We start from the raw sequence: 13,377 nt of genomic DNA, 5'->3' as shown, positions 1-13,377 counted from the left end.
CTAAATAATAGTTTAGAAAAATGAATGAAATACTTTTAATGATTCTTGTAATTGAAATATAAAATTTCAAATATGAAGTTCTCAGAAAATTCTAATATGTAATACTTTTATTAAATAATATAATCGAATTTTCTGAAAATCTTGAGATTTTCAATCCCAAAACTTTACATTACATCTGAAAAAAAAAATTGATTTTTTTTTTTAACAATTTTAATAATTTTTAATTGATTTTTAATAATAATTATAAAAATTACTTTATATTGTATTAAATTGTTGGGAAATTGAAAAGCTGAATACGTAATAGTTTTTGATATATTTTCGCTAAGAGTACTATGAGCTATGGTCATGACTCTTAGTTATTTTTATCAAATGTAAAGATTAATTGGTCATTTGGACTTACAAAATTAACTCCCGTTCTATTACTTATGTTTATTTCAAAATCATATTTAGATTAATATTTATACAGATTAATATCAGATTTTATATCTTATCAATGGGGATATTCATATAATTATTGTCTTGAAAATAATCAAACCGTGGTATAGAATAAATTGAACTACTGAAGCAGGTTCTTTACATCATAATCTTATTCTATTTTGAATCAAACTATTGCTCTACTAAAAGCTATAACTTTGATGAAAAATGTATTCTCAAAAGAATTTTATGTTTTAATTACTACAGTGGATAGGTATTGAAATCATGAAGAGTATTTTTTTATCTTTTTTGTTTATTTGATAATTGATGTTTCCATTTTTATATACTGAATACCATATTATAATTGTTACGTATGTATTAATGGAACATGCTTTAGTATATTCTTTTTAAAAACCCTAATCTGTTTCAAGACTAATTGATGGATTTTTTCAACTACCTAGGAAACATAATATTTCCATACCTAGGTATCTGCATTTAATGAGACTATGTAATAGCATTCAATTTCATATTCTTTTGAAGATAGATTATAGAACTTATTTGTTTATGAATCATAAAGAATCTCTTCAGAATAATGATGTTATTTCTAGGTATAAATGTAGAATATAGTTTCCTTTTCCTTATAATTATATAATAGGTAACTATTGTGCTCTTAATTTAAATCATGAAAGGTTGGTTAAATTATTTTGATATTAAGTGGTAAATCTATGAAGAATTATAATAATAAATATAAGAAGAATATACTTCTTTATAGATACCCTTTATATACGAAAAAAAACTATACATAAGTCAAAATAATATATATATATATGGAATGTTTAAAGTATATAAATAATTTTCTTCTAATTTTTCAGGATTTTTAAAACTAATTTAATATCACAATTTTCAAAAGTCGTTAAATTTTTATTGATCAGAAGATTTATGTATATCATAATTTTCATAATTCCGAATTTCTGACAAATTTTTTTTATGTATTTTGATGAGCATTAAAAATTGTATATAATTTGAAGAATCGGATTGATTTTAACTGTAATTTGTTTGTGAAAAAACGTTACCTAGGTATATCTTGGAATTAAGGTTTTTCTTCAACTAATGTAAACATTAAGATTGCATTCGATTTATGTTAGTAATTAAAAGTCGAATGATACAAGCTGTATTATATATTGTTTTTTCCTCTTATTATACAGATTTTTTTTTGGAAATGGATTAACCATAACAGTAGTAAAAGTAATATTGATTTACATCTGAGAAGAGCTTCCAAAAGATATTGAAATGTGTTAAATTGAGAAGCTATAATATTGTATTATTTATTGAAGAATCCAAAACTACAAAAGAAAAGATAGACTTTTCAATAAATAGTCCTAAATTCCTAGCCCTCCAATATTATGATTCTATTTTTTATTTCAGAAAGTATTTCGAGGTTGTTATAAATAGCTTTAGGATTATTTTTCATATATCACTACAATTATTAGCTAAATAATTATCATATTTTATTTGGAATAGAAATATTTATACATAAATCTAAGTATTGGAAGATTCCAAATAATCCAACTATTTTAAACAAATCTTAAATTTCTGTTGTAATATTTTTACAAATCACAAATCCTAAAAATTCGAAAAATATCTACTTATATCGAACAAAAACCTTTTTATATATTTTCTAATATTCATTTTTTTTTTGGCTTCTCAATTAACACAATCAATCTTATGTCATATAAGAATATTATGTAAAAATATTACACAAAAATATGGAAGAGATCGGTAAAAGAGTAATCGGACTTCTAGAAGATAACAAGTCAAAAAAGAAAAGGATTGATACAGTTTATGAATTATTAGGAATATTGATGATACAATTTTAGCTTTATAAATTCTAATAGAAGAGATATAGATTTATAGAGGGCGTTACATACAGGCATTGAATCTCCCCTTTCCGAAATGCATTGATACTAGAGTAGAATCTACAATCATAATTGATACTATCATTTCCAGGCTTATGTATCTCATTTATTCGTTTTGGTTACAAAGAATTCATTAGAAATATCGGTGAAAAGACTATATTTGAGAATCTGAATTATGATTTTAAAGTATAATTTCAAGTTCATTCAAGTGATATAATTTTTAAATGTTAATAATACAATTGATTATATTCTTGAGTTCAATGTGAAAGATTACAGTTTGTTCTTCCAGGTTTCCATTTTTGTTGATAAGAAAATGACTTAGCTGTGTATAACTAATTTCATTATAACTGTACCTAAGTCTTGTTCTTTATGTAACTAATAAGTCAAGAAAATGAAAATTGCAATTTAAAGAGATTAAAGATACCTAGGCATAAAAATTCTAATCACTTGTATTTGAAATCATTTGTCAATATGATTTTTTTATTTTTCTATTTTTCAGATTCCAAGGTCTTTAAAAATAAACTATACCATATTTTTATTTTTTGAAGTTTATCAAACGACGATGTAATTTTTTATACAATCTACACATTTGCTAATTTAATTTCAGTTTTATGTTCTTCTAAGAGAATTAGAAATTTAATAAATGATCGAATTCTCCCCAAAAGATGTGTTTTTGATAAAATCTCAGAAATCATTTTTGGAAACAATTCAAAAAATTTAAATAAAGGACTTTGATTTGTTACTGAGATCATATTATATGGGTTCGATATATTATTACTTTATAATTCATAGAAACCCGATAATAGTAATAGTAGTATTGATTTATATCTAAAAAGACATCCCAAAGAATATTGGAATACACTAAATTAAGAAGTCATAATAATATATCATTTATTAAAGGATTCAAAAACTATAAAAGAAAAAAGAAATTTTTTACTAAATAACTTTGAATTCCTAATCCTATAGTATTACAATTCTATTATTCATTCTAAAAGTTATTTCAAATTTATTATATTTAAATTTGTAACTATTCTTTATATATGATTATAATTATCATCTATATAGTACTTTCATTCTGAATATAGAAATGTATTGCTTTGAATAATGAAGGATTTCAAATAATTGAAATCTTTTTCAAATAGATCCCAAATATCTACTCTGACATTCTTACAAATTACAAATTGAAGAAGTTCAAAAAATTACCATTTTCTATGTAAAGAAATCCCTTTCTAACCTCTTTTCAATACCCCTTTCTTTCTACTATATATTGTCTATTCCTCAGTTAACGAAATCGATTTAATGTAATATAAAAATATCAAAAAATTAATAGAAGAACAATTACACCCTTAAAAGATAATAATTCAAAAAAGAAAATTAATAAAATCTGCAGATTGCTTAGAATATCAATAATTCGATCTTAACTTTATAGATTCTAATAAATAAACTATAAGTTTGTAGAAGGCATAACCACGTACAGGTGTTGAGTCTCCGCCCTCTTAGAGATCCTATATAAAAGAATCATTCTGAATTTAAAATTTTATTTTTAATTGATATATAAAGATGATATTTTCTTAAGAAGCCAAAACTGTCACAGCTGTAACAAAATCTTATTACATTTCTGTAAATGTTTTAAAATAATAACTATCAAAAAGATCGTCTAATACATTTAATTATTAAATTTATCAATTCAATTAAATTTATTCAGTACAGTGGAAAGAAATTTGAATAGATTTAACTGAAAAATCGTATCTTAAACTTCTTATTACTTTTTTCTTGTGGCTGAAACTATCATAATTTAAATTAATATCTCAAGTATAAAAACTGATGAAAAGAGTGATTGAATACAATTGGTTTTCAAGTTTTTTTAAATCAACAAATTCGCCTTTTATTGACTATTTTTCATACATTTCTTTCTTGTTGATGAATTAATTTGAACATATTAATAAATGTTTTGATTATGTTTAATTACAAAATACTGTATGAGTTTTCCTCACAAATAAATTCTTTTTTATATCATAAAACTCATTCTATAAGATAGCAGAGCTTGACATACATATATGGTTAGTCTATATTTATTTTAAATTATTAAGAAAATCAAATCTCTGAAATGTAACACTTTTGATTTTAACAAATAAATCTAAAGCCCAATTATCCATATTTTATCTTATATGAATAGTCGAAATTTACTACTATACTACTGATTATTATTCCAAGAAATGTTTAGCTAGGTAATCAAATTTAAAATAATTTACTACCTGATTGCACCTTGGAATAAGACATTCTTTTCCGAAAAAATATCATGAAAAAACCTGTTAGTATTTGAATTATAAAATATAATAATAATAATAATAATAATTTTCATTTTGATTTAGCAGATACAGGCTTTAGACTTGTATTGCATAATTTACTAGAAAATATGACAATAAATCAAATTAAAGTAATCAAATAATTGTAGAAATTATTTTAATGAGTTTTTTAAGATTACTCAAATACAATCTTCCCATTTTACTTAAAATAAATATAATTTATTAATCTAAAGAAATATGTGTTTAATTATAAGAAATAGGTGATCAAAATCTATTCTAATATTATCAAAAACTGAAAAACAAATAAATAACTATCTTCAATTAGAAATATAAATGCTCTAAAAAAATAACTAAAATAGAAACTATTGATTATATTTATTTGATACTATCAATATAGATGTTTGAAAATAATGTAGAATAATAAGAGGAGAAAAGATAAAGGAGAAAAGAAATGTCGAGAAAAATAATATATTAGACGATACAAGATTCTATTAAAAGTAAATTTTGATACAAAATCTTAAATTCAGAGAGAATCTTGATTTTTTGTCTAAAATTCCATTTATAATAATTAACAGGATTTTTTTTTGAAATAATCTACTGAATTTATCGAACATTATGATCAAGTTTTCTTGATGCGTTTTCGATATTGTTGATAAGACTTATCAGAAATCTATTTTATTTTCGTAAACTTATATAAGTTTTTTAGATTATTCTTTCATAGAAAAACTTGGGTTTAAAAAATGGTTTATTTATTTGTTGTAAAAATTTTATTCGATGTTTTAGTATCTTTTTGATATGCCTAGATATTGTTCTAATTTCACTTAGTTAAAAAAAAGAGATTTAAAATTTGATTTCAAAGTTATTACACCTAATTTCACAATCAAGTATTTTTGCAAAATTGCAATCATTTAATAAACTGTATAAATTCTAGGGAGTTCTAGACATTTATATAATTTTTGTTGTATTCATTTACCACAACTTTTTGAATTCTAAAAAAACGAGTTTTTTCTCGGCTTTCTACATTTCAAGATAACGATAAATTTGTTAATGTTCCTTGAATTTTTTCAAAATCTACATCTCTATTTATATCATATAATTTTTAAGATTTGGAAGATTTTAAATTTCTACAAAAAAAACAGATTTGCATATTTCATGAGATAGAATAAATCTGAGTATCTTACTATACATCTTGTTTGCTTATTTACTTTTAATTTAAATAGAGAATTGAAATTACTATTGAATCGAAACATGCTTCTTTTTATCGGATATGAAAACCACAAAATTGAAATATGAATGGAAATCTAAATTTAAATCTGAATTAAAATTTGTTTTGTATTGAGATTAATTTTCGAATTTCTTTATTTGAATTCGCGTTTAGATTTATGTTATATTCCATATTTGCTATTATGTAATACAACAAAACTTGTTTTTTGATCTTATTTCTAACTTGGACATTATTATCCAGCCATGAACTTTTGAATTAATTATAAACACGTTTCTTTAGTTCAAATATGATCGTGAAGCCTACCGTCCTTAAAATGATTAGAAGTATATTGATTATATAATTTCAAACATTTTTAAAAACTATCAAATAAACATATAGTTAATCATTGATAATGGAAATAAAAGTGTAAGAATAACACCACTTAAAAACTATTTATTTATTGTTTGATTAGTTCTTTTCTAAATTATTCCACAAATTACTCATAGCTATTATACTCGTTTTTCAACCTTTTTATTTTGACTCTCTGGTATTTGTTCGGTATATACCTAGGGAAGGTATTTATGCTTTTTTTTTCAACAGACTAACTTCCAGTTATAAAGGGTATTTCAAATGATAAAGGCAAGGAGTGTTATAATGTTTAATAATATTCTGGATGTTGATTTTTAATTTTTAATTTCTATTGAAATCAGCTTTTTTCATTTAGAAAAAATTACCGTTTTGTTTTTTAAAAAAAAAGGTCATTTCAGGGTTATTTTCATATATAACGTGGTTTAACATCAAATGACCCATATCATAGAGTGGCACATTTCAAAATACACTAAAATTGAGCTTTTTCTAATATTTATATTTTAATAACTAATCATTATTTTCAAAAAAAAAAAGAAAAAAAATATTAAATATTGAAAGAAAATTAGCTTTTTATAAATCTGGTTTTTTTTATTTTTATTATTTCTATTACATTTTAAAGAAAAGTAGAAATTGTCACGATTTTCATTACAAAAAAGTTGTTTTTTTAATAACTATTATAATAACTCAAATTTTTAATAAATAATTAGATTTTTATAATATTTATATAATCAAAATTCAATACTTTCAAGCCTTTTCAAATTATATCAATAAATAAAGAAAGTGCAAAGGTACGCACAGACGAATTTTGTATGTATTTGGTGTGGGCCATTCGATGTTAAACCACGTTAAAGAAAATACATTAAATAATTTGCAGAAAAATACAGTAGTTATAACACTATTTAAATTTTAAGCTCATAATTGGAATATTACTATGATGTAACGAGAATTTTCTGGATCTCTTGTCGCTAAAAGGAACAACGCATCCGCTAGTACTCTCCATGAATGTTTCCACACCTTTCAGAACTTACGCGTACATTCATATTACATAGCTCTTAGAATCCTAAAAATTCAAAGGATTTTAATCAATTTTTTCTTTGAATTCAAATATTAGAACTATTTAAAAATCCTAGCTTTTTTAAAAAGGAGATAATCTGTATATTCATTCGAATAGGTAAGCTTTTGTAATTTTTCTAAGGTTAAACATCAATCCATTCAATCTTCAAAATTTATTAAATGTAAACACAAACTCTTAATTTATATTCTTTATTTACTTTTCATTTTTGATTCAAAAAAGAAATCTGGAATGGTCTTGAAGCTAAAAACTGTTTGTTTTATTAAATTCAAAAGAGAACTTTTATATTCAAAACTTTATAAAAGTCATACATTTTTTCATTGAAATTTACCTACGAAGTTCAATTTGATATGATTTGATATTATAAAAGTTTTTAAAGTCTCCAAATTAATCAAAAATATATCAATTTTAATGTTATATATAAGAATATGTAATATCTCATACTATGTAAAAAATAAGTGATTCTTCTTTGATTCAGTAATGATTTAAATTTCTTTTGACATTAGTTTATAGACTATTTTTTCTTATTGTTTTTTCAGTTTTTCGTTTTGATATTCTAGTATTTGATGTACGGGGCATCCCTATTTTTCTGTTTACCAGTTAACTTCCACTTATAACATAAAAATTTCAAGATATTAAAAATTCCTCAAAAATGTGAAATTTATAAAGAAAACTAAGATAAAACTACCAGAAAAGAAAGAAATTGGAAAAATCTTGAAAATTTGTCGATCTAAAACTGGTTTTATTTTAGAATTAAAACATTATCATTTTATACTACAAAGGATTTTTTTATAAAAACAGAATGAATTTAATTATCATATATTAAATCTAAAAACATGTTTCATAAAATTACTATTGAAAACTATTACTTGCAAAGATCATATATTATATTGAAAGATAAATATACACAAGATTATATCTTATCAATTCTTTTTTTGAAAGATTTAAGAACCATTCAATTTTTTCAAAATTGAAAAATCAATGTAATCAAAGTTTATATATACCTATATACTTAAATATTACTTTTTGAATAGAAAAATTAAATAGGGTTAAATTTATTTTTGTCTAAGTATTCAGATATATAAATCCCTTTTCTATTGATAAATTAATTGAAATCTATTTCAAAAACTTTATGATATCTAATTATAAAATGATATATGATATGCTATGATAATCCCCTCTTTCATTAATCTTTTATGTAATACATCTAATCAATCTTTTCTATATAGAATTCAATTATATTTCATTTATAATCATAATCTTTATATTTATAAAGCTTTTAATTTATTAGAAAATAACAATAACATTTTTATTATTAAAATCAAAAATATTATAGGTCAAAATAAAAGAGTTAAAATCTGTTTTATATTTAAAAAAATAATATCATTATTTCTATTATCAAAATTAAAAGCATTATAAATTAAAATTCCCCAAAAAAATTTGAATATTAGATAAACTAGAAATGAAACAATTTTAATTTAAAGTGTATTATTAATGATAACTTTATTTCTAGTCTTATAATTATAATAAATAAGATTGATTTTCAATTAGTCTTATAACATTTAGAAATATAATATGATAAAAACCCAAAATTTTGTAAATGTATTATAAAAATAATTCTAAAGGTTTATCAAAATTGTCAATGATTGATATTAAAACTGAATAATATTTCAAATTTATTAGAAAAGCTCTAATTATTATGATGTAGGACATTCACTAATCTAAAGAATTGCCTACTGTCTTTTATCAAAAAAATACAAGTTTACTTTCCAAAAAGAATTATCATTATGATAAAAAACTGAACTATAGTTTATACTTTGCATTAATATTATTAAGACTAAATATTCTGTTTCTGATAGATGCTTTTTTAAATTTCAAATTTAATAATTTAACTCCGTTTTTTTTAGAAAAATTCAAAAAGCCATGAATAATCTTTTCAATAATAAAATTATAATCTTTTCAAATAGATTAGAATTGCGTATTAATACAAACTAACATATTATATATTAAAATGGAAAATAAACAATAACATGGTTTAACACCGAATACATCATATCACCAAATGCACCACTTCAAAATACACCAAAATTAATCTTTTCCTAATATTTATATTTTAATAACTAATCAATATTTTTTAGAAAACAAAAAAGATTTATTTATAAGAAAATGTTTTTCATAAAAGTATTAAGTTTTTATGTAAAATTTTCTATTATATTCTATAAAAAGTAGAAATTGTTACGATTTTCATTACAAAAAAACTATTCCTATAATAACTACTATATTAATTCAAATTTTTAATAAATAATTAAATTTTTCATAATATTTATATAATTAAATATTACAATTTCAAATTTTAAAAACTTATATTATTAAATAAAGAAAATATACGATCATGTATAGATATATTTTGTATATAAAATTCATGATGCACTCAGTAATATAATGTATTCGATATTAAATCATGTTATATAATTTGAGATTTATTGATTCAACTTTTAAATGTCTAATAATAAAATTACTAATATTAAGTAAGTTCTTAAATATATAACTAGAATTTTAGTAAATTTTAATTCTAAATATATTTAATTACGTATGAATAATATTCCAATAATTCAATATACTCAAATTCAATATTTAACATGTATATTAAACAATTATAACTTTAAATCAATATTAATACTAAAAAAAAATCTTTTAAACACTACAACAACATAACAAAGTCTTTTAACAAATTTTTCGTATATTTTTTTTAAAGAAAAATACTACAGAAATCTTCAGTACGAATAATTATTAATTCATCAAATATATTATGATCGTGAATTTTGGGATTATTTAAATAAGAAACAGCTTAAATATAAGTGCTTACATTAATAAAAGTGAATTCGACTATGATAATAGTCTCTCGAATAAATTTCTTTGTTATCAATAATGAATCACTAAATAAGCCTAAAATTCGTTATTAATTTATAGAATTCGTAATTTATATGTATATTAATAACCTTAGAGTTATATTATCTTTAATTGTAATATACTTAATAAAACGGTAAATATTCTAGTGAATAACTTCTACATCTTTAAAGTTGAATTTGATTACTAGGTATTTTCATGTTATCAAGATTGATTTTAATTTCCTCTTTTACTATTTAGATTCTATAATATTTGACTGAAAATTTTTGAATTCACACATTTAAAATTTATATTATAGAGCTAGAATCTAGGATCATGATTATAAAATTATTGCTCAGATGCTGTTCAGAAAACTGTCAGATAAAATATACTAAATGTTAGAATTTTCACACCTTTTGTCTGAAAAAGATATTACAATTGAAAGCTAGAATTTAGAATTTGAAGGAAATCTTTGATTGAGGGTTAGAATTCATTATAGAATCTATAATAAAATCAACTTTGTTAAAACTAGAACCTAAACACCACAAAAGTTGGTATATAAGAAGCTCGATAACATAAGAATAATATTTCGACTGTTAATCGTATGGAAGCAATTTACTATAAACTTTAATACCAAAGATCGATAAAACATCCTGATAGACTTACAACATCTAATGTAAATATGTTAGGTGAAATCTACTACATAGTCATAGCTAAAAATTCGAAATCTATAAAAACTTTAAAAGATTCCTATTACTATTACTAAGCCTTTTAAATTACTCCTAAATGTTATTATATCGTCAATTTTGAATTTGAGTAAAAGTTTCATTAGAGTATAAATATTTTTTGTCTACTGTTATTATGAAATTATTCCAAACTAACAAATAATGTTATAGTATTAGAAATGTTTTGAAACTTTAATGATAGTGACTCTTTTCATTGATATTATTTTGCTAATTAATAATGTGTTTTTTTTCAAAAATATGCAAAGTAAACTTATGTAATTATAATTATATAAACCACGTTATTACCAAAACTATCACTTTTAGTTTTTATTACATCAAAATTAAAGAATGATTTATAAAATAATTTTTTGAAATTAAAATTTCAATTCTTTTAGAATCAATTGAATAATTTTCCTCAAAATAATAATGATTTGGATAATAATTCAAAGTATAGTTCTCTTTTCAAAATTGATTTTTTCTTAAGAATTCAAAGAAATGAAGAAACAAAAATGTTTATTTTATTTTATTTGAATATGAATTCATATAATATAATGTAATATAATATAATATAATTTCGAAATTTAAATGTTGAATAAAGATAGAAATCAATAGTTCAATTAAATATTATTATATTATTCATAAAATGCAATATATACCAATAAAAGAGAATTCTCATAAATAAATATAAATTACTAAATTTATTTATAATAAAATTTATTTTATTTATTAACTATTATTTTGAAACAATCTGAAAATAAATTAAAAATGTGAAAACTATTTATAATAATAATTCTATTATAAAATTGTTTATAATAGATATTAATATCAAAGTCATATTATTTTTAGCAACTATTCAAATGATACTCCTAATTTAAATAACTTATTTTTATAGTTAATAATTATTAGCTTTACAATTTACAAATATATACTTTACTGTTTTAATTTAAGTTTTAAATATATGAAATAAGATATAAAATTTTGCTTCAAATTTTATGTGAATTCCAATGTCTTTACAATAGAAAATTTAATGAATAAATATTTGAATCATAATAATAAGAGTTTAAAACTAGATTTGAATTGAATTTAAAATTGAAATCTAAATTGAAATCTGGAAACCCAATATTATAATAAGAATTTAAGCCTTTTTTAATATTTGTAATAATTATAACAATTATATTATATTTACTTTTTCAAAGAAACATAATAATAATAAAGACATTTAATTTAATATTCTTAATTTAGTTAACTTGATAATCATATCAATTATTTAATGTTAAGTTTTTTACTAATTGAACAAACAGTAATAATAGAATATATAAATTTCTCGATTAATCTTTTGTTTTTTAAATTATATTTAATCTAATAAAACCAAGAGATTATAAATTCATTAAATAGATAAGTATAGATTATTGTGATTATAATAAATAATACAGTTATTATATAATATATATGCTATAAGAAAGTCATACTATAAAGCTGTGCTAGTACGATTAATACCTTAAATAGTCCTCTTATTAGTTTAATATTAAAGCAGCTTTATATTCTACTTTCATATATATCTTATATGACTTAAAATTTTTAAAAAATAATAATAATCTACTGAAATAGAATTTAAATTAAAAGTGTAAAGATATCTTAATCTTAGAATAATGTATTTATCTAAATCTTTAGAAGAGATTTAAATAATAAAAACTAAAATATAATTCTCCTTTATCTCCTAGACTGCGAGCTACGGTCAGGCTCGCTTATAATGTCTTAATAACCAATTAAAGTATTATAATATATAGTAATAACCTAATATAGCAATATTTTATATATTAATCTCTTAAATGTTAGAAATATAATTATTATAACCGTAGATAATATTTTTGATATTTCAGTTTCTATTTTTTTTTAGAAAATATTACTATCTTAGTCTTTTTGTTAGAAGATATATAAGTTAGTAGTTATATAATTGAGTTAGTCACTTATTCGTTATAAAGATAGGAATAAAAGGGTCTTTTATCAGAATATTTTATTTTATAAATTTTATAATATAGTTAATAATGTACAGTACTTTCATTACTACTAGTTCATTTTCTGAACTTTTGTTATTTTTTCTACTCTTTTAATATAGAATTTTTATTTTTATTTTATTTTATTTTGATTGAAAAAATGAAAAGAATCTTTTTATTTAAAAAAAAACTAAACAATTAAAAACCAAAAAACCAAAAAACTAAAGAATTAGAATAGTTAAAAATTTGAAAATTTAAAAGAATTAAACGAATCATATTACGGGGTCAGTCGGAGGCTGACTGTCTTTCTATTAGAATAGAAGTTATTATTTAATTAATATTAGCTTACTTTGAAAACTCTATATAGAGTTCTCGTATAGTTTCTATAATATAACTCTTTGAGTTGTGTTTCAGTTGTAAAATTTGAATCCAGTATAACTTTATTAAGTTTTAGTAAAATCAGAAACTCTAAATTCCGTTCGTTTGATTCT

Source organism: Botrytis cinerea, chromosome 1, assembly GCF_000143535.2.
Source record: "Botrytis cinerea B05.10 chromosome 1, complete sequence".
In the NCBI taxonomy this organism is placed as follows: domain Eukaryota; kingdom Fungi; phylum Ascomycota; class Leotiomycetes; order Helotiales; family Sclerotiniaceae; genus Botrytis; species Botrytis cinerea.
This window is presented reverse-complemented; position numbering follows the sequence as displayed.